The 24,303-nt window shown below is 36.1% G+C and overlaps 1 protein-coding gene across 11 annotated transcripts in view; it reads left to right on the top strand.

The window, feature by feature from the left end:
• LOC141571246 (uncharacterized) overlaps window positions 1–24,303 on the top strand; it is a 581,124-nt gene that overhangs the window by 226,314 nt on the left and 330,507 nt on the right. For all 11 annotated transcript variants that reach the window (XR_016019132.1, XR_016019129.1, XR_016019130.1 and 8 more), the window contains exon 2: window positions 7,950–8,071. The gene's annotated coding sequence lies outside the window, so the exon portion shown is untranslated. The remainder of the gene's footprint in view (window positions 1–7,949; window positions 8,072–24,303) is intronic.

The raw sequence follows: 24,303 nt of genomic DNA, 5'->3' as shown, positions 1-24,303 counted from the left end.
AACTCTAAACAGCAGCCTACTGCTCTTGTTAATTCTCCCATCAAATTCAACCTTTTCCTTTTAATAAGTATTTTCCTCAATCCTATTTTTCCTCATAATTTTTTTTGTTTAAAATTTATTTTCTTTTCCTGAATCTTAATCTCATCTGTTCTTATATATTTTTTTCACTGTACATCTAGTGGGTTTCAGAGTTTTAATCTCCCCTTTCCTTCATTTTTTGAGCTTTTTATCTCAGTGGTTTTTAGATTTAGCTTTTATTTAAATTTCATCAACCATATCCTATTTTCAGTACTTCTTTTCAAAGAAGTATATCTCACGTGGCAGTGTAGGCAAGGGCTTTAGACTCAGACAGTTGAAACACAATGCTTCTCTACGTGAAATTAATAAAGACGTTATCCTATGTTTTCTTCTAAATGAGAAAAAAAATCCTTTCTCCTGTAGGCTTCTAATACACTGTTTTTGTATGTAGAGTAAAGGAAGTAGCCTAATTCTTGGTTTCTTTAAGCTGCTAATATAATAATTATATTAATAAGGTTCATAATGCAAAAGCAACCTCAAAATTCTGTAATAAACCATCTGAATATGGATAATGTATTCCTCATACTGTTTGATATTTTAAATTTCTGTCATATGTATGCATATATATATATGAGTGAAAATCACATATACATAGCATAAAGAAAAAAGTATACATATATAAAGTATATATATATATATATATATATATATATATATATATACACACACACATATACTTTTTTCTTTATGCTATGTATATGTGATTTTCACTCTTCTTACCTTTATTGTCTCTAGAGATTTATTACTTTGATTAGTTTTTTTTCGAAAAACAAATTTTGGCTTTGTTAATCCTTTCTCCCATACCTTTATTTCAACTGCATTACATTTTGTTCATCAACATTTCTTTTTTTTTGTTGGGTTTATTTTGCTATTCTTATAGTTTTTAATTTCCAGACATTTTTTTCTTTTCTAATATTATTTAAGACTACTTTCTTCTTATCACGACTTTGGCTGCATCCCACAATTCTTTCTTTTCTTCTTCTTTTTTTTTTTTTTAACCAAGGTGCAGCTCACAGTGGCCCATGCAGGAATCGAACCCACAACCTTGGTGTTATTAGCACAACACTCTAACCAACTGAGCTAAACGGCCACCCCCACAATTCTTGATACCTAGTATTTTTATTATTGTTCAGCTCTATGTATTTTCTAATTTCCACTATAATTATTTTGATCTATGAGGTTTTTGAAAGTGTATTTCTTCACAGGATTGTGGATTTCTTTTACAATTGTTTTGTTATTGATTCTGAACTTAACATAATTTATTGAATTTAAAATGGTATACAAGAAGTATTTAGATTTCAGATGTGTTAAAATGTGGAAAAAATGGCAACAGCCATTTAAAAAGTCACTGATTACAAGACACATCCCAACGTAGATATACGAAAAACTGAAAAAGACAATTGTCTTAGAATCTATAAAATTTTGTTGCAGTCAGAAACTATGTGTCTATGTCATATTAACTCATTCAAATATGGTGCAATTTTCTTTATTGCCTAGTATATGATCAATATTTGTAAATGTTCCATGAGTGTATTAAAAAACATTTAATTCTCTACTATATATTCCTATTACATCAACTTTTTTAATAGTGTTATTCAACTATTTTTTATGTTTACTGATTTTTGTCTACTTGGTCTATTGATTATTTACAAGGGTGTTTCAAAATTCTACCTCTAGAATGCTAGATGTTCTAATTTTTCCTTGTAATTCCATCTATTTTTGTTCTATATATTTTGAGATTGTGTTATTAGGTACAAACTGCTTAGAATTGTTGTTTTCCTATTGAACTGAGTCCTTTATCAATATGTAGTAACATTTCTTTTTATGTCTCTGGCAGTGCCTTTTGCCTTAAAGTTTTTATTTATTTTTTATTTTATTTTATGTTTTTCTTTAAATTAAAGTTTATTGGGTTGGCAAATGTTAGTAAAATTACATAGATTTCAGGTGTACAGTTCTGTAATACATTATCTATATCTCACATTGTATGTTCACCACCCAGAGTCAGTTCTCTTTTAAATGATACTGATAGATCAATACCAGATTTCTTTGGTTATTTGTTTGGAACAAATTTTTCCCTCTTTTTGCTTTTTACCTGTCTATGCCCTTATATTGCAGATGTAGCTCTTATAAATGATATTTAGCTGGGATTTTAAACATTCAGCATGATAATCTTAACCTTTTCGTTAGGAAGTTTATGCATTAATATTTATTATAATTACTGATATATTTTAATTCCTTTATGTATTTTTCTTCATGCATTCTATTCTGCCTTTCTTTGTTGTTTTCTTTCCTTCTGTTCTTACCTTCTTTTGCATTAATTGAATTTTTCTTTCCTCTCATTTCATTTTCCAATTCATTTTGGAAGTAATACATTCTATTTTTATGATGTTGCTGATTACCCTAAAATATTAATAATCCATAAGCCATTTGACTTGACAAAGTCTACAGCTAATATTTACCCTTTTTATAAATGATACAAGAACCTTAGAGTACTTTTATTATAAATTATATGTTTTAGTTGTTCTGTTCCTTAGTTCTATCTTGTTATTTTTAAGCATAAAAATTATATGTTATTATTTTCTACAGCTAATGTTTGTTTTGACTTGTCTACATATTTACTATTTTCTTTGATAAACATTCCTTGCATCTCAGATCTTTTTGGGGGATCCTTTCTCTCTTCCTAGAGATTACCCTATAAAAGTGCCTCTAACAAGCATCAATCATGGGATTTTTGAAATGTCTTTATTTCATCATCATTTTTGAGATATACATTTAACTGATTTATAATTTCAAGTCAATATCTATTTTTTTCTCAAGAATTTTAAAGCTATATTCCACTGTCTTCTGGCTTTCCCTATTACTGTTGAGAAGTCAGCTATATTTCTAATTCTTGTTTCATTTGAGGGGATCTTTTTTTTTCCCTCCCTGGCCATTTAAAAAGTTTCCCTTTGTCATTTGTATTCATTAATTTCACTAGGATGTGTCTGAGTATGGATTATTTTTAATTACCCTTCTTGAGATATATGGACATCCTAAATACGAAGATTCATGTCTTTGAAACATATTGGAAAAGCTTCAACTATTATCTTTTCAAATACTGCCTCTTTCTCATTCTATTTTCCTTCTAGAATTCTGATCAGAAATATATTACATTTTCTCACATTGTTCTATACATTTTAAACTTTATTCTATATTTTCCTTCTCTTTCCTTTCTCTGTCTGCTCCATTCTGGGTGTTTGAGAATTGAGGTCTGTCTTCCAGTCGTATAATTCTCTCTTCAGCTGTATCTAGTCTGCTATGTACCTTTCTATTAGAGTTTCTATTTTCAATTATTAGATTTTTCATTCTTTTAAAAATTTGATTCTCAGGACCCTGTTCTACATATGGTCAAGAAAGATTTTAGCTTTTGTTAGTGTACTTCACTCCTTAAATTTATTATCACCTGTGCAAAATATATTATGAAAATTAAAACAGCAGGTTTGATATCATTGGCCTTTCCTTGACCTTTGACCCTATGGGCAGAAATTGATTAGGGCACATCTTACACCAGTTCGACACAAATCCATAAATTGATGTTTAAATCAAACCTGTGCACTTACACTCTTTTGAGCTGTCAATGTGTCAGTTTAGGTAGGAATCCCAGTGGGGAAAAACAAAACTGTGTTATAGATCCCTTCTCATTTATATTATTAGTTAATGACTGAATGCTAGTTTTAAATGAGCTTGGTGACTACTTCCATGGCAGAGACAGTAGGAACATATATGTTCTCCTATATGCTCTCATATGGTGGCATTTTATGGCAAACACCCAAATTTATGTGAGGCTATTTATAATCTTTATCTCATTTGGTATAAAATTCATACATTTTACTACAAAGATATTAATATGCTTGATTATAAGCTGCTGCCCCAGGGCCTCAGCATGTTATATAATATAGCATTTCGTAGCATTTCCTCCCTAAAATCTGAAAAGTTATTGATTCTGAAAAACAGCTGGCCCTAAGGATTTCAGATAAGAGATTATGGCCTTGTAATACTTATGTCATTGTTCTGGTAAGGATTAAATAAATAAAGTATAACTCTTTACATACCACTTGATATGTAGTAAACCCTCAAAAAGTAATAACTACTGTTATTGTTGTTATTGAATCATTCCAGATATCTCTCTGATTGTTGTACTTCTTAAAGTTGTCTTGGGGATAAAAGGATGGGAAAGTGTGGAACTAGGCATCTCAATATTTATATAATGTCTTGCATTTCAGATATTTCAGAGTACAAGCTAATGAGTATTTTGGAAACTCATTAAGCACTGATGTAGGTTAGAGACAACAGGACTGAGAACTTAAATCTAAATGATTCAATGGAGAGGGAAAGTAATACAAATGTGGAACAACTTACTTAATTCAAAATCCATCCAAGGAGATATGAAAATTGTGTTAAAAAAATTATTGGGGCAGAAAATGGGTTTTTCGCTTTCTAGCAGGTTGTCTGAATCAAAGGGACTCAGCATGAGGTAGTAGGGGAAGGATTTTTCTTCTTAATCAAATTAGCAAATACTTTTAATGATTACTTAAAGCAAATATTTTTAAAGATAAATGCTGGCTGGTGGGTGGAGAAAAATAACTTTGTTACTCTAAAGCAGCTTGACAATTTTTATCAACACTCTTAAGAATGTCAGCACCCTTTAACCTGGCTCCATTTCCAGAAATCAGTCTCAAAGAAAGGATGTGAAATGAAAAAAAACAAAAACAAAAACAAAAAAGCCTGTGCAGGAGTATTTTCACTGTCATGTAATAGAGAAAGATTAGATACATATTCATCAATTGGGGAATGGTTAAGTCATAATATATTCAATTTATGGAATATTACAAAATTACAAAGCCATTGAAAATAATGCTTTTTAATGATTTGGGGGATGCTGATGATAAAATGTTAAATAAAAAAGCAGGATGCAACATTTTATAAAATGCATAATCTCAATTATATAAAACACATACCGTGTTTCCCCGAAAATAAGACCTAGCCGGACAATCAGCTCTAATGCGTCTTTTGGAGCAAAAATTAACGTAAGACCCAGTCTTATTTTACTGTAAGACCCAGTCTTATGTAACATAATATAAGATAGGGTCTTATATTAATTTTTGCTCCAAAAAACGCTTTAGAGCTGATTGGCTAGGTCTTATTTTCAGGGAAACATGGTATATTAAAAATGTGAAGAGCTAAAAATATTTGCAATTTTTTAATGTGTAATAGTTGGATTGCAAGTAGTTTTTAGTCCTCTTTCTTTTCTTGTATTTTACATAATGATAATGAGTTAGTTTCTTAACAAAAAAATAATAATAAAAAAATGATTTGTGGACAAGGTGAAGTTCACACAAGGTGAAAACTGTTGGAACAAGAAACAGGTGGCAATACAGGCTGCTGCATAGATCTGGTGAATATACAGTACTCTGGCTGCCTATACACTGTGCCATTGCTCTTGGTCCGCAATGTGTCTCAAGTGAATACAGTGATTTATGCAGCCTCGAACCCTCAGCCTCCCTCACCACCATTCAGTCTGCATGGAATACATGCCTAATCCAGGGAAAATCTAATGGGCTTATGACTGAGTGTTCAGGGAAAAGATCTAATGTTGTGATCCAAGTTGAGTACAGCTGTGAACCCACTCACCATTGATAATTGGGAAATAGACTCGCTTGCAAAAGGAAGAGATACGCCCTACAAGTCAGGAGGGTGTGGGGGACAAGCCTAGAAAAGACTTCATTGACCAAGGCGAGAGTCTAGGAGTGTGAAGTGGAGGACTCAAGTCCAAGCCCCAGGGTGGGTCCAGAACAAGCTTTAGGGACCACCTATTCACTGCTGATCCCAGCCCCCAGCTCAGACTCAGCACAGAACCGGCCTGACTTGGTATCTGTTGAGTGATAGATTCGTGGAATGACTGAGCCCTGATGGGGGCAAGATGGAGAGCAGGACTGCGGATGTACAGGGTTGAAACCAGAGGGGAATTAGAAATAATTCCGGTTTCATCCTTCCTCCCTCCCTCAAAAGAAAATGAGTTCTGCCGAGAATGTGTAGAGAATAGATCCCCAAATGCTGGTTGCGGGAAGATAGAGAATTCCCTACACTGAATGCTCCTAGGTGAGCCTCAAGGGGCTGCCTCCTTTGGGTGCTGCAGGGAATGACAACTCCATCTTTAAGCATGCCCAATCATTTCCAAACACTGCCTTCCCAAAGTGAGGCCATACATACCCTGATGTGCTGCCTTATCCTTCATTGAAAGAAGAGGATGCAGCAGCCTGGAAATATTTGAATTACTATTAAAAACAGCCGAGATCGTGCTATGATGGATGAGCACCAGTATGCCAGCACAGAGATTCTAAGAACAGATTTAAAGTTGTGTAAGACTTGCATGTATAAACAAAAAAGTCAATGTTCAATTAATGATTTGGGGATAACAACATCCACAACCACCACCACTTTTTCCAAATGTGGCACAGTTAAATGTGAAAAATTTTAAGTGTCTTAGACAATTTATATTCTTTTAAAGCAAGAGGAAAAAATACTTTGTGAAGTAAGCCCATTGAAGTATAGGTGCATTAAAATACAATCTATTATTCAACAACAACAGAAAACATTTTTAGACTATATCAATAGGTGGGAAAAGTATGATCTCTAAGAATTCACATCAAGGAGGTGATATCTCATTTCCATTGAACAGATGGGGAAGAAGTTGAAATAATGTTTACACAAGAGGAAGCAGAAGCAGAAATATTTTAAATGTGATGCAAAACTAAGAGAGGAACTGTCAAATTATTAAAGTAGCGAGCATGAAAAAAATAAATAATATAACCCAACTATAACAAACAAGCCTTTCAGAACTACTGCTAGTAGCAGATGGAATAAATAAAATACTTCCTGAGATGAGAGTCCTGAAAAGAACCCTATTTTGGGAATAAGGTAAAAGAAAACCTAAAGCTACAATAACCAATGCTAAATGCAACAAAATCTGTTCACACAACACCTTGGGTGTTGCTTGGCTCAGAGAAGTTGGAGGAGGTTCTGGCCAACTCAGGCAACGGCACCAGAACCAGGCAGAAGTTTCTGCTTGCTACAACGAGCCTGTAGTATTTCTATGTTGACCTCACTGCCCACCTCTGAGATACTCTGTCTTCAATTATTTGTTTGTTCCTCTGTACCCTAAGTGTTTTATTCATAACTCAACTGTAATACTGTCATTTCCTAGCAATGACATCCATTGACCACCTAGAGAGGTCCATTTTGCTAATACGATCACTTCCATCATTCTGGAACAAGAGAGTATGATGGGTAACTTGGATACTTCACAGAGATAGAGATAACCACACAAGTGGAGCCCACAGTACCCACTGCCTGAAATTAAGCTATTTGATTCTCTGCGTTCAGATTTTCAACATAAGTAAGGACTTGACGTGCTGGGTCCTGGGCCCAAAATGCATCATTTGCAGAGGCTTCCTCACAGTTTTGTTTTTAAAAAATTATATTGAATGTGATTGTTGTAATTGGAAAAAATAAATGCATGCTATTTGTAGGAAAAGTGCATTTTTAAAGATAAAATAGAGATGACAATGTCTGAGACATTATATATCCTAGATTTTTCACTTAGCATTACATCATGAGACTTTTTCCATATCATTAAAGGCTTCTCTAAAGCGATTTTTGGATATTATTCCGTGGTCCCTTATAAATGCATAGTTACTAATTTTAAGTTGACTTATTTTAAAGTATTCTTCTCCTGATGAACATTTAGGTTTTTATTTCCCAAGTTTGATATAAGAAAATTAGTTTTCATCCTTTGTCAAAATCTTAGTGTGTATTTCTGATTATTTCCTTAGGGAGAAAAATTACAAAATACAACTGCTAATTCAATAGGGGGTAAACCTTTACGAGGAACCTGAGACACATTGAAAATACGCACTCCAGAAATTTCTCACAAATGGACACACCCATCAATAAGGTATGGAAATGATTCCTGATTTCTATCTAGATTTGACAAGCTGAATATTGTTATTTAAATAAAAAATATTTGCCATTTTTTTACCGTTAAAAAATGATATCTAGTTTCAGGTTGTATTCCTTTGGTCACTGGTGAAGATAAAACATTATTTTATATGGTAACTGGCTATTTATTGGTCTGCCTTTCTGAATTGTCCATATGTATCCATAGTCTCTTCATATCCATAGTCCATTCTTCTATGAAGATGTTTTTACCTATTGATTTGCAAGTCCTCTTTACATACTGAGATATTTAATTGCCTTTCAGGTACTGTATATGTTCTAAATATTTTTCACAATTTGTCATTTGCCCTTGTATATATACAAGGGTATGAAAATTTTAGGTTGTCATATTCATCAAAATTTTCCTTAGGGTTTCTAGTTTGATGCCATGTTTACAAAATCTGTCTTCATACCAGATCTATAAACTTTTCTTTCTCTGGTTCTTTTATGGCTTTGTTGTTGCAGTAATCTTTCTGTAGGTTTTTGAGATGCATGATGTGAGTACAAGTATCAAAATTTATTTATTATGAATATGAACAATTATTTCAGCAGAATTTATTAAGTAATTCAGTTTTTCTTCCCTGATTTAAAATACATTTTTATATTAAATTAAAAATAGAAAATAGTTTGGTTTTGTTTCTGTTTTTGTGTGTATACCATTGAACTCTTTAGTTTTCTGGCTCTTCTACACTATTTGAATTAGTGCAGTCTTATGCAGTATATTTTGATATGTAGCGGTGATACACTCCTTTATTATTTTTCTCTTTAATATTTATTTTTCTTACATGTTTATACTTTTGTAGTTTAATACAACAGTTAAAATTTGAAAAACTCTGTTGTTACACTTTTTATTGGAATTTCTTTCAATTTTAGGGTGACTTGACATCCTTATAATATATGTAATGGCTTTCCTATCTAGGAATATTACATGCTTCTAATTTTATTTATATTTGTTTGCTTGATAAAGGTATATTTTTCATGGTATTTATTTTAATGTTTTATGCTGTGTGGTTATTCTGAACAGTTTTCCATTTTTGCTGGTTTACAGAAATTATATTATTTTTTGATATTTGTTTCTCTAGTAGTAGCTATCTAAATAGATGCTGTAGTTTACATTACTTTGTGATTTATTTATTTATTTATTTTGAGAGAGAAATAGAAGAGAAAATCATGCTAGATGGAAATGACGATTTTGCCTCTTCCTCCCAATCCTTCAGTTTCCAAATAATGATGGGAAATAGAAATGAAAGAGGCACCCTAACTTTGGCCTGTGCAAAGTATCAACAATGTTGGAACAATGCAGAGTATTGATTCCCAATTTCAAAGGCGTGTTTCTTGTGAAATTTAAAAAAAATACGTATGTTTGGTTTCCATTGATCACTATTTGATCTCTAATATTTCAAGAATTTCTTATTCTCAACATTTCCTTTTACCTTTTTCTATCTCAAAATAAATTGTGTTATCCCTAATGGTTTGAAAAATATAAGCTGAGATTTTTTTTTTAAGTGTATTTATTTAAACATAGTTGGTATACAATCTTATATTGGTTATATTAGTTTCAGGTGTACAATATAGTGATTTGACATATTTATACCTTACAGTGTGATCACCCCACTAATTCTAGTAATCATCTGCCACCATGTAAACTTATTACAATATTATTGGCTATATCTCCCTCCTCCTATTCCCCTACCCCGACCCCCTCCCTTCTGGTAACCATCTCTGTGGTCTCCATTACTGTGAGTCTGTTTTTGTATTGTTTGTTTCGTTTTTAGATTCCACACATCTGGTATTTGTCTTCCTTTGCCTGAGTTATTTCACTTATCAGAATACCCTCTAGATCCATCCATGTTATGGCAAATGGCAAGATTTCTTTCTTGTTTTATTGATGTGTAACATTCATGGTCATACCACACTAATCTCTTCTGATCTCATAAGCTAAGCAGGGCCAGGCCTGGTTAGTACTTGGATGGGAGATTTTCTTTTTTTATTTCTTTAGTGGCTCCCTTAATGTGTTTCTAAGACCTGAGATCAACCTATTATTCTCTCATTATCAATATCAAAAACTAACTCTCAGCTATGTGAGATTAGGATATTATCTCTCCTTCCCTCCCCTGAAATAATTTCTAAATTTAAAAATAAACAATATACAATCTGGGATTTTAAAGCCAGATGGTAATGATGATGAAGATGATAATTGATAATACTTTGTTTTCCAAGAATATTTTGGGTTTTTTTTATGTTTAATTTGGGAATTGTATTTATAATTCTATCGATTTAATTCTGTATGTATAACAGGAGGTCTCCATATTGAGTTCTGTGTTTGTGTTGCCATTGGTTTCCTTATGTCACAGACACTTTGTTCAGAGAAATTGAAAAGTTAGTCTTCTTTTAGAATTTGTCATATCTGTGAAGATGATCTTGCTGCTTTTTGCCCATGAAATCGACCTGCATAGGGTTAGCATAGTTAGTTCACCACTGTGCACCCAACTTGGTGTCCATTCTTCACTGTCCTTTGGTACATACTGCCGCAATGACAAAGCCTGAGGACAGCTTCCACTCTATTTATATGTATTTTTTACCCTTAATACCTAAAGTTTATAGGATTATTTTCTCTATGCTTGACATTTATCAAGTACATGTTTAGGAGTACGACTCCTTCCTCCCCACACCCCCACCAAATACTCAGTAAGCCTTTGAGAAATTTCAGTTCATTGTAGGTAGTCTCTTCATTTTTTAATTCTTCATATGCATAATGCTCTCTCTCTCTCTCTTAAAACTTATTGGATCTTTAACTTGCACTCCGGAAAGAATCTCAAGTTTGTCTTCCAAATTATGAATTGAATTTTCTGTGTTGTCAATTGGGCTCTTTCTTGCTTAAATGAAGGTTTTAAGTCCCCTGTTTCACTTCAGTTTCTTTGTAATTCTTGCTTATTCCACCATCTTTTCATTCCTGCTTAATTCTTACCTATGTTGCTTTTTCTTTTTTTATGGCCTTTGTCTTCATCCCGTTTTCCTTCTCCTGGTTTTCATGTAGCATATGTTTTATGGATTATTATTGAGAACACAAAACAAACTCTTGTAGAATTTTCTTTGGTTTTCCACAGTAGGTAGTTTTCATTAGTATGCATTTTCTCTACATCTTGAAAGATTTCTCCCTTTGTTTTCTATGGCAGCACAGTTTAATAGACTCCCCACTGGCTCCTTTTCTCATTGCTCGTCTTGAATAGGAAGGGAGCCTATGAAATCAGTATTCTCATTGTCTCCTTCCTGTCCACTTTGGGACTATCAGGGTATTTTCCTCTTCTTCCAGAGGCTGGCAGACGGTTAGCTAGTGTATCCCTTTTGGTCTGAGAAGAGCTGACATGTTCCTCATCAAAATACATAGGGAAAGATGTATTTGTGGATACTTTTGAGAGTAGTTTATCTTTCTTCCCCTTTCTAAAACTATGCATGAAAAATTCATCCCTTATAACACTTGGCTCCTTCTTCTTCCCCTCTCTTTCTCCTACAATTGTTTTCATTCCAGAATGTATTTCATTGTTGGTCATGGCAGCCCCTGTATAGATATAGAGATTTACGCTAGATCTACTCTGGCGTACTGTTCCATGTGCAACGGCAGGAGAAGGCAATTTGTATGTCTTCCTGATTTGTAAAGTGATATTTTGGACTATTGTAAGTATTTACAATGTTTTAGATTTGAATTATCTCTTTAACAGGCTTTGTGCCATCACAATTAATCATAGTTAATGCAAAAGAAAAATAAAAGCTTTTAGAAAGATATTTCATGGAACCAACCATGCACAGGGCATTGTTGAAATCTTGCTATATCCTTGGGATCCACTTTCATTATTTATATTTCCATATTTGCTCAGATAGGTATTCTGGTATTCTTGTGTGGAATGTGACCCTATCTTGAAGGGGGGGGGGGGAGAGAGAGAGAGAGAGAGAGAGAGAGAGAGAGAGAGAGAGAGAGAGAGAGAGGGAGAGAGAGAGATGCTGGATAAATATTTTTAAAAATCGTTACTGCTTTTTTAGGGGCAAAGAAGAATGGGTGAGTGGCAGTCCTTACCTCCCTGTTAATTGAGAACTATGTGAAACAAACAGTACCTGGCTCACACATGGCATAATCCTTTCTTAAAGTAAAGGTGAGAATCATGGCATCTTAATTAGTCTGTAAATCATTGATGCACCCAGAGAACATGCTTATCTTTTCGTTTAGAGCTGGAAATGGTCCTTGGTAGGTGAAAGCCTCCTAACTTTGCTGAAGGCAGTACTTTAAGGAAGGTGATGTAAGCGCCAACTTGCAGCCTGGGCACTGCCATCAGTTATTTATCCCACAGTAGCAACTCTCCGTGAAGCACGCTGCACGGTGCTGGCATGTTGCTGGTGCCCAATAGCTAGGAGCTGCAGTGGTGGTCATGTTTGTGGTTCACCAGGAGTGCTGGCTCCCTGGCACTGGGCACATGGCAGAACTGTAGAGTCTGGCCCACTTTTAGGCAGGGTGGCCCTTATGATGGGTGTCGCTTCTGAGTCAAAGATTTCCTTGTTGGCTTAGGACCCTCCCAAGCTCTGCTCTGCCGCTGCACAGAAACTGGCTGTGTTCAGGAAGGCTGCTGTCCCCCCGGCCTGGGGAAACCATGCCTTGTGCATGGTGGACACACGGCGCGAGCCAGAATCAGAGCTTCACTGTTTTACTCCACAGAGATTGCAGTCATCTGTCATGGTGGCACCTGCCATTTCTGACTGCTACATGACAGTACATAAGATGTTTTCACCAACTTGATGAGTATACAGAAGGGAGCTTCGATTAACCTTGGCAGTAGATCTTTAGTTACACTCAGTGTGGTAGACAGCAGGGCCTCCCCAACAAGTCTCCGCCTAATTCCTGGCACTTAAACTACATCAGCCACAGGTGACACACAGCTAGTCCTTTACATCCTGTAGACTTGAGCTCACTGTCCCATGTTGCTGGTCCTTCCATGCAGGCATGCACGCCCCATTGCAATGTCATTTGGCCAATCTCCCCATCAAGAGGCAGTGTCTTTTTCTGCACCCGTAGACTCTTGGCTGACTTGTGACTTCCTTTGGTCAGTGCAATGCAGTGGAAGTGACATAATGCAGCTTCTGGGGCTATGTCCTCAGAAGTCTTGCACTTCATCCCCTTGACATACCACCTAGAGACCCTCATGTAAGGAAGCTGGTCTAGTCCACTGGAGAATGAGCTACCATATGGAGAACTGAGGCAGCCCAGCCAAAATCCATTGCCAACCACCAGGCATTGGTGTAACAGTCAGCTCAGCCAGCCCTCTAGCTGGACACAGCCATTTGAGTGCCCCTGGGGAAGGCCAGCAGAGGGACCACCTAACACACCCACCTTGTGAAAAATAATAACTCATTGTGAGCCACTGAGTTTGGGGGGTGAATTTTTAGGTAGCAAATCCTAGCCAACAAGTGTCTGGAATCTGAACAACAGAATGATGCAGATGAGTTCATGAAACTAGCCATCTGAGCTCACAGAATAGTGGAAAGATGACATCACTGACTTTCTGGTGGGTTCTCTCCCACCAGCTGATGCTTACAGCTCTGTCAGAAGCCCACATGAACCAGAAACATGTGGTTTGGAGCCACATGTCTCCCAGGATGATTGTGGGCTGCAGGTGAAACACGCTAAGCAGGATGGTAATGCTGATTATTGCTCATGATCATCGGGGGAGCCCAGCAGAGCAGTCTGTGATTAACTCAGCACTCTGCAGTCTAAATGGATCTTAACTGCAGAGTTTCCCAGTAACTCGGTCGTTCCACTAGCTAGACATGTAAATACTCCCAACTTGGAATATCCTTATTTTCAGAGTTGAAGACTGTGGATGCTGCACGCGTCCAGGTAAATAGCATTGTAGGCTGACTTCTTTCACTAGGAAGATGTGATTCTCAACTCTTTTCCATCAGCCCATCCTGGAGAATGCCCTGCCTTAGCTGGGTTCAGGCAGGTCCCTGGGGAGACCTCTGGTTCTCTAGTCTCAGAAGTAATTCACATCTTTAAAGCTAATAAATGAACTGATTAGATTAACAGTGCCTGGGAATGACGAGACAGTTCATTTCCATTCAGCAAACACTTAAGAAATGTCTACTACACACCAGGCACGGTGTTCAGCTCTGGAGGCCAAAGGATGAATGAGGCCCTCGAGGAGTTCATTTTAGGAGAGTTAATTTGTTCTGCTCAGTGATTCCCACTTTATTAAAAATGCAGATAAATATGTGTATGTTTAAAAATGTATCTAAGCATATATTCATTGGCCTAGAAAGGCTTTCTTCGTTTGGCCATTTGTAGAACAGTTTTAGATTTTGACCCATGGTTGCACCTGACTTGAGCCAAGTGAGAAGAGTCCAAGGTATTGAGTTAAATCAACAGGTCAAAGGGCAGAGGTCACATGAAATTACATAGACTTGAGACTCAACCAAGCCAGGCCCCAAACCACCCTGGTTGAGGCTGGTGAGAGGTTCAGGGTACATTAGAAGGCAAGAGTGCTGAACTTGACTCATTTTATTCTCCTAGGAATGGTTTCTTTAAAAATAAGAGAACTTTTCTGTTTCCTTGTGCTGTTTGGATCTGGTTACGAGCTGAAGTGTTCTAGAGTAAGCCGTCTCCTGAGCAGTCCCTCCCAGACTTCATTAGAGAGGGGGCACCCCCAGCTCTGTGCCTGCTGTGCAAGGACACTAGGTATATTGGGTTAGGGCCCAGGGTTCATTAGAAAGCCAGCACCCACTTCTGAAGGATGAATCCTATGCCTTGGGTCTTGTCCTTAGACCTGTGAAGAAATTCTTCAGATTAGAAAAGGTTCTTCACTTTGGAAATCCTTGCTAGGAGCAGGGCTTGAACACACTCCTGCTGGGAGCGCTGTGTGGATACACTGTGACGGTGGCCTTACTGGCCAGGGCGGCTCAGGTACTGGTCCTAGTGGCCTCTTTCCCTGCTCTCACCTCTTTTCCTCTCGATCCTTGTGGTTTATATCTTTAAAAGAAATCTTGAACTACTTTTTTGGTGGGAATTTTGAGCATGATTCAGTCTACTATCCTTACAGGGACAAACCACAAGCTCACCTCTCCTTTGGTATCTTCCCTAATCTCTGCCTACCCACCCAGCAAAATTCATCACTCTTCCTTTTGTTTGGGTCACCCTGGACTTTAATCATCCTGTCTAGGCTGTTTCTCCAACTGGACAAAATGTTCCTTAAATGCAGGGACTCAGTCTTGGTTTATCTCTAGCCCCTGCCATATATAAATATTGGGAATCCAGAGATAAATAAGACATGCCTCATGATGTTGAGAGGCTTACCTCAGTAACACAGGGTGGTGGGTGGAAGTGATGTGTAATATACAATTCAAATAACCATATATATATATATATATATATATATATATATATATATATATGAATATATATGAATATATATATATATATACTTACACACATATATATACATATTAAAAATACATAGCACTCAATAAAATTTGTATAACAAATGATATAGTCTTTCAAAATGTTGACCCATTTCCAAAAACAATAAGGAGCTAATGTGTGTAACTTTTGCTCCATTGTCATGTTTATCAGCCTATTAAATGTGACTGAACTTTTTTGAATCTGAAATGTGTGTGTGTGTGTGTGTGTGTGTGTGTGTGTGTGTGTGTGTGTAATACATGTATTTGCTCATTAGTTCATTGGCCATACCTAGCAGGCAGACAGAAACACTGGTAAGGTGATTTTGTTTAGCCAAGGTTATTTCTCTATTTATTAATATGTGGGCTACATGTAGGAATCCTGTCTGAATCACTCTTTCCCCAAAAAAAATCCTGGCAAACAGTTTTCTCAGAGTGAAGAGAACATGGCAAAGGGTTAATAAATGTTGAACAAATGGATAGATGGATGGGTGGATGGACAGATGATGGGTGGATGGATGGGTGGGTGGGTAGGTGAAGGAGTGGGTGGGTGGATGGATGGATGGATGATGAATGAACGGCCAGATGACCTTTGAATCTGAACAAACGATCTCAAAGTATGGGCAGCTTTATGAAAATTAAATGCCATGATATGCTAGCAAACACTTAGTAAGAAAATTAAATGATATGTTAGCAAACCCTTAGTAATCCATAAAATAAAATGCATGAATTTAGATGCTATTGTTGGGCTTATATTCTTTATACTGTACCTCTTCTTAAAAACATTATAACGTGCCTATAAGATCTTTGTACCAATTTTAATTTTAATTGTTGTAGATCTGGCCTGCCAAAGTAGGCAGATCATCTAATAGTTCTTGTACACCATTCATCCTTTTCTATTTCTTCTAGACCTCAAGGACATAAAATGGGGAAACAGACAAATGCTCCACTTACTCCCTTTTATCCTCAAGTGCTAAAGTTTAAACAGAAGTAAAGGGTTTCAGAAAAATCAGGATTTTATTTACTAACCATTTCTATTTTATTCTTTATTTTATCTGTGTCTAAAAATTCATCTTCTTTTAAGAAAAGGAAATTATCTGAAACTAGGCAATTTTGAGTGTTTAAACTATAGGCTTGAATTAACCATATTTAGACCCTGGTGAAAGAAAAGGGGTAAAGAGCTTTATTATTTTTCATGCCTTTAAGATCTAGAACAGAGATTTTCAACTATTCTCAATTCAAGTAGGGTGTTTTCCCCAAGGGGAAATGTGACATTATTGAGATAATTTTTTTATTGTCACTATTGGGTTTGGGGATGATGGCATTACTGTAATCTAGTGGGTAGAGGTCAGCATTTTACAACACACAAGATAGTTGCCCCCAGCCCAAACAAAGAATTATCTGGTCCAAAATATCAATAGTGCCAAAGTTGAGAAGCCCTGGTCTAGATGCAATAGAAACAACAATGGACTTAAAGCATCATGAATCATAGAAAAGAAAAATTTAATGAAAAGGTTTCACATAGATCACTTTTAAGGATAGCCGAACACTTACCCACTCACCTTTCCTTCTGAGTAACCTCCAAATGAATGAAAAAGATTGGCTGAGGAGGATTTGCTTGTTCATTTTATTAATAACATGTATAATAATGCATGTATTAATAACTGACTTATCAACTAAATCATGTAAACTTGTAAGGAAAAGCAAACATGCCCTCTTGCTGGAATAAAATATTAGGTCCATAAAAGGCTAATTTGGGAAAGTAAAAAGCAAGAGGAACATTGCTAATAATCTTTTTTAAAGAGGAGAAAAGCCAGAGTGTTTTGCTTTGGATGTCATACATTTTTTAAGTCTAGAATTTGTCCGAGAAACCTTCCTTTCTAGACAGAGAAATCTGTCTTAACTTCTAAGAGATGAACCTCCTTTCAGAATCACCACTGTTCTTTGTCTGAAAATTTCAGTGAAATCTTGGGTCTTAAACAAGGAGGAAAAAATAAAATAACCAAATTTTACCAAAAATCTAAAGTAGTGAATAAAATGATGAGAAGTGGAAGAAGGGCCTCAAAGGAACCATTGGATGGAGAAAAGAAAGGGGGTGTTGCTTTAATTGGCTTTTTAATGATTCCCTATTTTTCTCTTCTGCTTTTTTTTTTTTTTTCTGGGTGGAAAAAAAACCCTTACAACAGAAAGGTTAATCTAACTATACATTTTAAGCTTTTAAAGGCTCCATTACAGGACTTATTATGCTAAAAGAAACATACCTGGCATATTGCAGCTTCTAAATGTATCAGCAATGCATGTAATGATTCACTTAAAAAACCATGGTCAGGATTCTTTCACATTATTTCTATGTAAATTGGATGCTTCACAATTACTATAATATGTGTGAAATTCCACTTATTATTTCTTTTAACATAGAAACTTTTATCACTTAACTCACTGGACAGAATATTTGAGCCATTTGCAATCATTAGAGCATTTCTGTTTGGTCAAACCCTTACGGGATTATACTTTGGAAAAGACAGTGAATTATATTCATTGCAAGAAAACAGCAATTTTAAATATATAAGGGGCACCAGGAAACCTTCATTTTCGTGCAAATTCAATATTATATCTTACTTCTTTATACAGCAGGGTAAGCTTTTATCTTTAAGCAATTTATAAGACCCAGCATGTAATAGGAGTGAGGCATACAGCACAAATCAACCTGATAGATACATAGAGACTTTGGGACCGAGGGGAGATATGACATAGTTGGGATTCAAGGCAGTCGCTTTTTGGTTTGGGAGTTGTTCCTTGTGATCCCGGTGGAGGTCCCACAGTGTTTACTGCTGTCTCCCCAGTTCCAGCACGGACCGTGTATCCTAATTCTTTCTGTCCCAGCTGTCCTTAGCCCACCCCTTTCCAACAGAGACTGGCCTGGGAGGTGTGCCAGCCGGGCAAGAGGCCCTCCCTAAAAAGTAAACACTCCACTGAACCAGTGGACCAGCTGCTGGGAGTGGTCCCTCCCTTTGAAGAACATAGATTTTTTTTTTTTTTTTCAAATAGACTTGGGGAAGAAACACAAAATCAGAAAAACAAGGTGCATTATTACTTATTGAGCTGATTTGTTTTGAGGTTGAGGGACTCTGTTTATGAATCAGACACTTAAGACAAATGCTCCAGTTTCGGCTATGTGGAGAACATTTTCTGCCTTAGTCATTTGAGATGCTTCCTAGAGAGGAAAAATAGCAACTAAGGGGAGATTTGCATATATGCCCCCAGAATTTTTTAGGCAAAGTGTATGTATATTTGTTTTTAATAAATGATTGAGAAAATTAAATTCAGACCCCGATAAAGATCTAAATATGTAAACTTCTACACTATTGGGCAAGGTTTGTTTTATGTTTTTAATTGTGCCATTTTAAAATTATGCAATTTCTAAGGGACATGACATATTTATTTCCCAAGTTTTATTCTCCAAACTTTAACAAAGACAAGTTGAAAACTTTCAATGGAAGCTCTTATATGTGGAATGAAAATTAAATGATTTTTATTTGGACTTTAGTTATATTTTTTCAGCTATATCCCTTAAAGAGAAGATATTTCCATTTCCCCAGAAAATTGGAGACAAAATAGTTATTTTTCTATTGATGTAATGTTTTGATAGTAATCTTTTTAGAAATACACAGAAAATTTAAAATATGCCATGTAATATATACCCATAGTTAACCGCATGCTTGTGTGTGTTTCTGTGTGTGTGCGTGTGTGAGAGAGAGACAGACAGACAGAGAGACAGAGAAGACCTAGGAAACAACGGTTAGTAACATTGCACTTTGTTTTCAACTGGAAGTTAACTTGCATAGACTTAACATTGGGACCATATTAACACTATAATATTAATAATTGAACATATAAAGGACCTAATCATCAACTTTGCCCTACAGGTAGATTTTTGGGTTTTAAATAAATAATGGAGACTGAAATTCAGGTTCATTTCACGTTCAAGTGAAGAACAGTAAAAAAATGCAGGTAGGCCAACCAGGCAGGCTGTACCTCTGTGCACAAGAAGCAAACCATTGGCAAACCAAGGGGTTTACCCAAGCCAGAATGAGCCACAGCCACATGTAGGGCGCACAGTGGCAATGCAGGTAAATGGAATTGCTGGTCTGTAGCCTCATGGATGAAGGACACACAGGCACACATACATGTACACACAAACACATGCACATACATGTGCATGCATATACATATAGATAACTTGGGTTTATCTTGCAAATGACTGAAAGAAATAGCAGCTACCAAGCACTGGATAAACAGGACAGTTGGTCTATAGTAGATGAAATAAAACGTATAAATATCACATAGCTATTCTTACTTTACTCTTAGATAGCAATGCATGCATTCAAGATACTTAGACTATATGCAGATTTCTAGATAGATGTAGATACCTTAAGAGAATTAAAGAAAGAATGCTGGAAGATGAACATTACCCACTTTGGTTTGAATTATTAAAACAGACTATAAATTCTAAAGTGATAATGTATTCATAGCTAAAGCAGAGGAAAACCCAGTGCATTTTTTTATTCCTGTTTTTTTATTTTTTTTAGCCCACATATTTTCAAAGACCTCCTATAGTTAACATTATAAGATAGTTAGTTGCTACAAATAATCGGGGGTGATTATAGGAAAACTGTCAGTGTCTGCTCAAGGTCTGAAAAGGCTGCAGCAAATAGCTTTTCTCTTTGCCATGGAGACTGGGGTCTGTTTTTACGGTTACTCTGGAAACCGGAGCCTTGCTGTTGTTAGTCCTTTTCAGTTACTTTAGCTATTAAACCCTCTGATTGAGACAAAAGGAAGGAGGTATGCAGACACTTCCTCGGGAAGAAAATCTTTGGGCCCAAGAGGAGCAGAACTCAGGCTGAGGAGTGAAGCCACGTCTATTCAGCTCGCTACATTTTTATCAAGGAGGTGGCATGCCGCTCTCCTGCTACATGGAAGCCACCTTTGAATGTTAGAATTTGTAATCAGATTACCGCAGCACACTGCCTCTCCCTTCCCTCCTTCCTCAAAAGATGGAGCTGGCACCTACCTTTAGGTATGGAAGACCTTGCACTACTAACATCCCAAGTTTCAACAGCATATATATTTTGTTAATGAAAACAGTGGGTAGTGGACTTGCAACATTTCAGGATCTCAGAACATAATGGGATTGTTTCACAATGCAAATTCACATTTAGAGACTCTGCATTTTTGTTTTGTTTGAAGATACCAGAGCCAAAAATCACTAATATTCTCTCCATTTTCTTGATAGATCAAATAATAACGTAAGAAGATGTAGAACTCTTGAGTTGTCAAATATTTTACAGAGCAGGGAAGAAGTCAGTTGGAAGGTGGAGTGATAAAGAGAATCCTGGCTTACCTGCAAGCTAGATGGGCGTCCCCCATCCCTCCTTTTTTTTTTTTTTTTTTTTTTCTTTTTCTTCCAACTAGGAATGCTTTTTCACCTTCAATGACAGTTTATTATTGCCAGCATTTACGTTCACCTCACTTTTTTGGTTAAAGGGTTCTCTCAACGAAAAGGATTTCTCCCTACGAGAAATAGCAGCCTACCTAAATAGACTGCAAATAACATGCTTCTCAGTGGAGTGGTCCATTCTGGCTCGAATGTGGTCATACTAAGTAATGCTAAACACCGCAGGCCCTGGGGGGATAAACTACTTTCAGTGGGCTAAGTATTCAGTTATTTCCTTTGAACTATTAAGTGTGTCACCCCAAAACCCCCATTACTATTTTATCCCTCCATCCTTCCCATTACTAAGGGTTAGGGCCTGGCAGCAGAATTAAAAGAGAAACGCTTGCTTTTAAAAGTAGCAACCAAATTAATAACAATGGATATTTGTTAACAAGAAGCAGCATTAAGAAGAAAGAAAGAGAGAAAAAAGAAATACATTTTCAATCCACTCACTGACTACTGTTCAGTGGTTTTAGTTATTTTACAACAACATGTAGAGTTATTTTAAATCAAAATGGCAAGCTGAATTTCCTTTTCCCGTCTGCTTTCAGCATAACGAGGAGTTTACATGTAATGTCCTTCATCTTAGACCAAAGCAGGTGTGTGGATCTGAAAAATACTCAGCCAAATGCACTAGGAACCTTTCTGCTCTCTTAGTTCTGGCAAATTAAAAACAGCAATAACATAAAGAAAGTTCACAACTAAGTAAGAACTGCAAAGCCCATCCCCTGGAGGTCACTTCTCTAGGCCAGTAATTCTCATGGTCGGTATGACTTCTGTATGACTCTTAACTTGCCATTTACTAGGATTTTCAAAGTTGTCTAAAACACAGGATTCAAGATGGCACTGATACTCCACAGAAAGCCAGTGTCATTTTTAATGATCCTGTCATATTTTCAATCTAAATCACACTGATTTCTCTCTGAATAAAAATTTTATGACCAATGGATAAAAGCTTATTAATCAAAGCCAAACTCAAAAAGAATTCAGAACCCAAAGATATACCATTAATAATTTACTAACAGTCATGAAATTAGCTTTGGTCTTGGAAAAACACATCTATAAGGGGATTAATAAAGCCCCACTCCCATCAATCTACATTGTCATTTATCTTTTGGATCATTCATTCATTCAATTCTTCCAAAGATATTTGCTTAGTGCCTACTATGTGCTAGGTGCTATTTCTGGTGCGAGGAAGAGTTTTATGAGCAAACACATGAACATCTTTTGGGATTGCCATTTCAGATGCTATCTGGTAATTGAGCTGCCTTCTCGATGCAACCTGAAGGAAGAGGCCGGGAGAAGGGAGTTCACTCCTTGATTAAGACACCACTCATAATAATGTAGTGGAAATTATTTTGACCCAGGAAGATTAGGCTATTTATATATTCCTGTTCTCTTCCAGTTCTTGCTAGTAACCAATCAGAAAAGGACAATCCCATAAACTGTGAGGGCTGCCCTTTTTTCCAGTCACTCATTAAGTTGTAATATTTGTGAGCTCTTTGTTTTTTATCATGATGCCTATGTTTTATTTAGTATAAACCAGTAGGTGAAGTGTAACTTTGGGTTCATGGCTCATTCTCCCCTTTTTGCCCTTGATATTTTGCCAGACACCAGCCTTTTGGATATTCCCTTTGTTTTAGGCTTGTTATTAAAATTGTAACTGAATTTTGGTTGACTATTAGTAAATTAGTATTTTCGGTAACTTTGTCAAAGTGCATTGTTTCCCTAAGCAGATTTGGTGGCTGCTTCAGAGACATATATAAATTCTTCATTTGAATTTTTTTATTACTGTTTGAAAATGGTTATGCAATATGTATGTCCTTTGTGTAATGTCAGACATAACTCTAGAGGTTTATATATTAAAGGTGCTGTCTTTTATAGATTGCTATTTAAAAGTGAATTATTGCTCCTTAGAAACTAGAGTTTTCCAAACGGTAGCTTGTCATATACCAGCCTGAATGCCAGATTTATACTATAATTTTCCATCAAATTCAATTTTCTTTGAAGAGTAATTGCATGGATTTTTGTATGCTCAGGAATACCTAAGACGGTGGTGGTTATCCTTATGTGCCAAGTCCTATTAAAATCTCACTTACTCTGTAACTCGTTTCTTGGTTACCCCATCTAAAAGTGAGCTTTTTCTACCTGATTCATAAGAGTTATTGACTGTAAAGCTAATTTGACAGCTAAGATTATTGAATCCTACAATATTTTTACAATAGCAGTACTGTGATATTCTTTGAATTTTGTTTTCTATTCGTTTATGTTTCATCTCTCCAAGTATACCATTAACTTCTGGAGGACAAGGATCATGTTTGAAACATCTGTGGATCTCCTTCTGTTCCTAGCTCTGTTCTCCATTCCCAGTGTGTGGTACATGGCACTGTTCAAAATGTTTCCCTTGATTTAAGTTGAATCATCAATATCAGTGGACATGCTTGTCCAAACTGAAACTGTTTCTGATTTTAGAGGACCAAAGGTTAGAATTCCAGCCTAACCTTTCCCCATGGACACATCAAAGCAAGTCATGTGGATTTGCATTTTGTTACCTGTGAAATTAAGATGATGCTTCTGTCCAGTCTGAGCATGATAGTGACTAAGGAAGAGATTGGTAGGCAAGCAGGCTGGTTAGTGCCATGATGTGCTTAAGGAGAGACCCAGAAATATAATTATCCCAAGACCTTGCAATACAGGAAGGTTGGCTGTTTGTGTGCCCTGGAATGTGGGGCCAATCTAAAGTGTGAACGTATCCTTTTGGGGCTTGTTGCCTGCTCCTCTTCCTTTTTTTCTACCCCCATTACCCTGCTATGTTAATACTGATGTTGGGTGGAACATTCTACCTTGTATCATGGCGTTGTGCATTATGGTGGAAACCTAGCACCTTGCATGAAGGCACTGATTGGTAATGGGCAAAGAAATGGTAGATTTTTGAAAATATTTGATTTCAGTTGTATATTAAATAACATTATGCTCTCTGGTACAATACAGCTTTTCAGGAAAATAGACACAGTTTATGGAGTTTTTTTTTACTCAGTACATTTTTAATAGAATCCTGTATTTTCTCCTGGCTTTATAACTTGTGCAAAATATATAAAAAATATACAGAAGTGAATGGACAAATATGCAAGACACAGATGTGCAGGGTTAATCTGTATATTTTTATACAAAGGATATTTTATGTCAGGACAGGCAATAAATACATCCTTTCCCTCCTCTCTAGTTTGTTATATGAATAGCTTCAGTACCAGAAATTATGT

Source organism: Rhinolophus sinicus, chromosome 16, assembly GCF_057876585.1.
Source record: "Rhinolophus sinicus isolate RSI-liver-muscle chromosome 16, RSI-T2T, whole genome shotgun sequence".
NCBI classification, from domain to species: Eukaryota; Metazoa; Chordata; class Mammalia; order Chiroptera; family Rhinolophidae; genus Rhinolophus; species Rhinolophus sinicus.
Note: the sequence above shows the minus strand (reverse complement) of the source record. Positions and strands in the feature narration are given on the sequence as shown.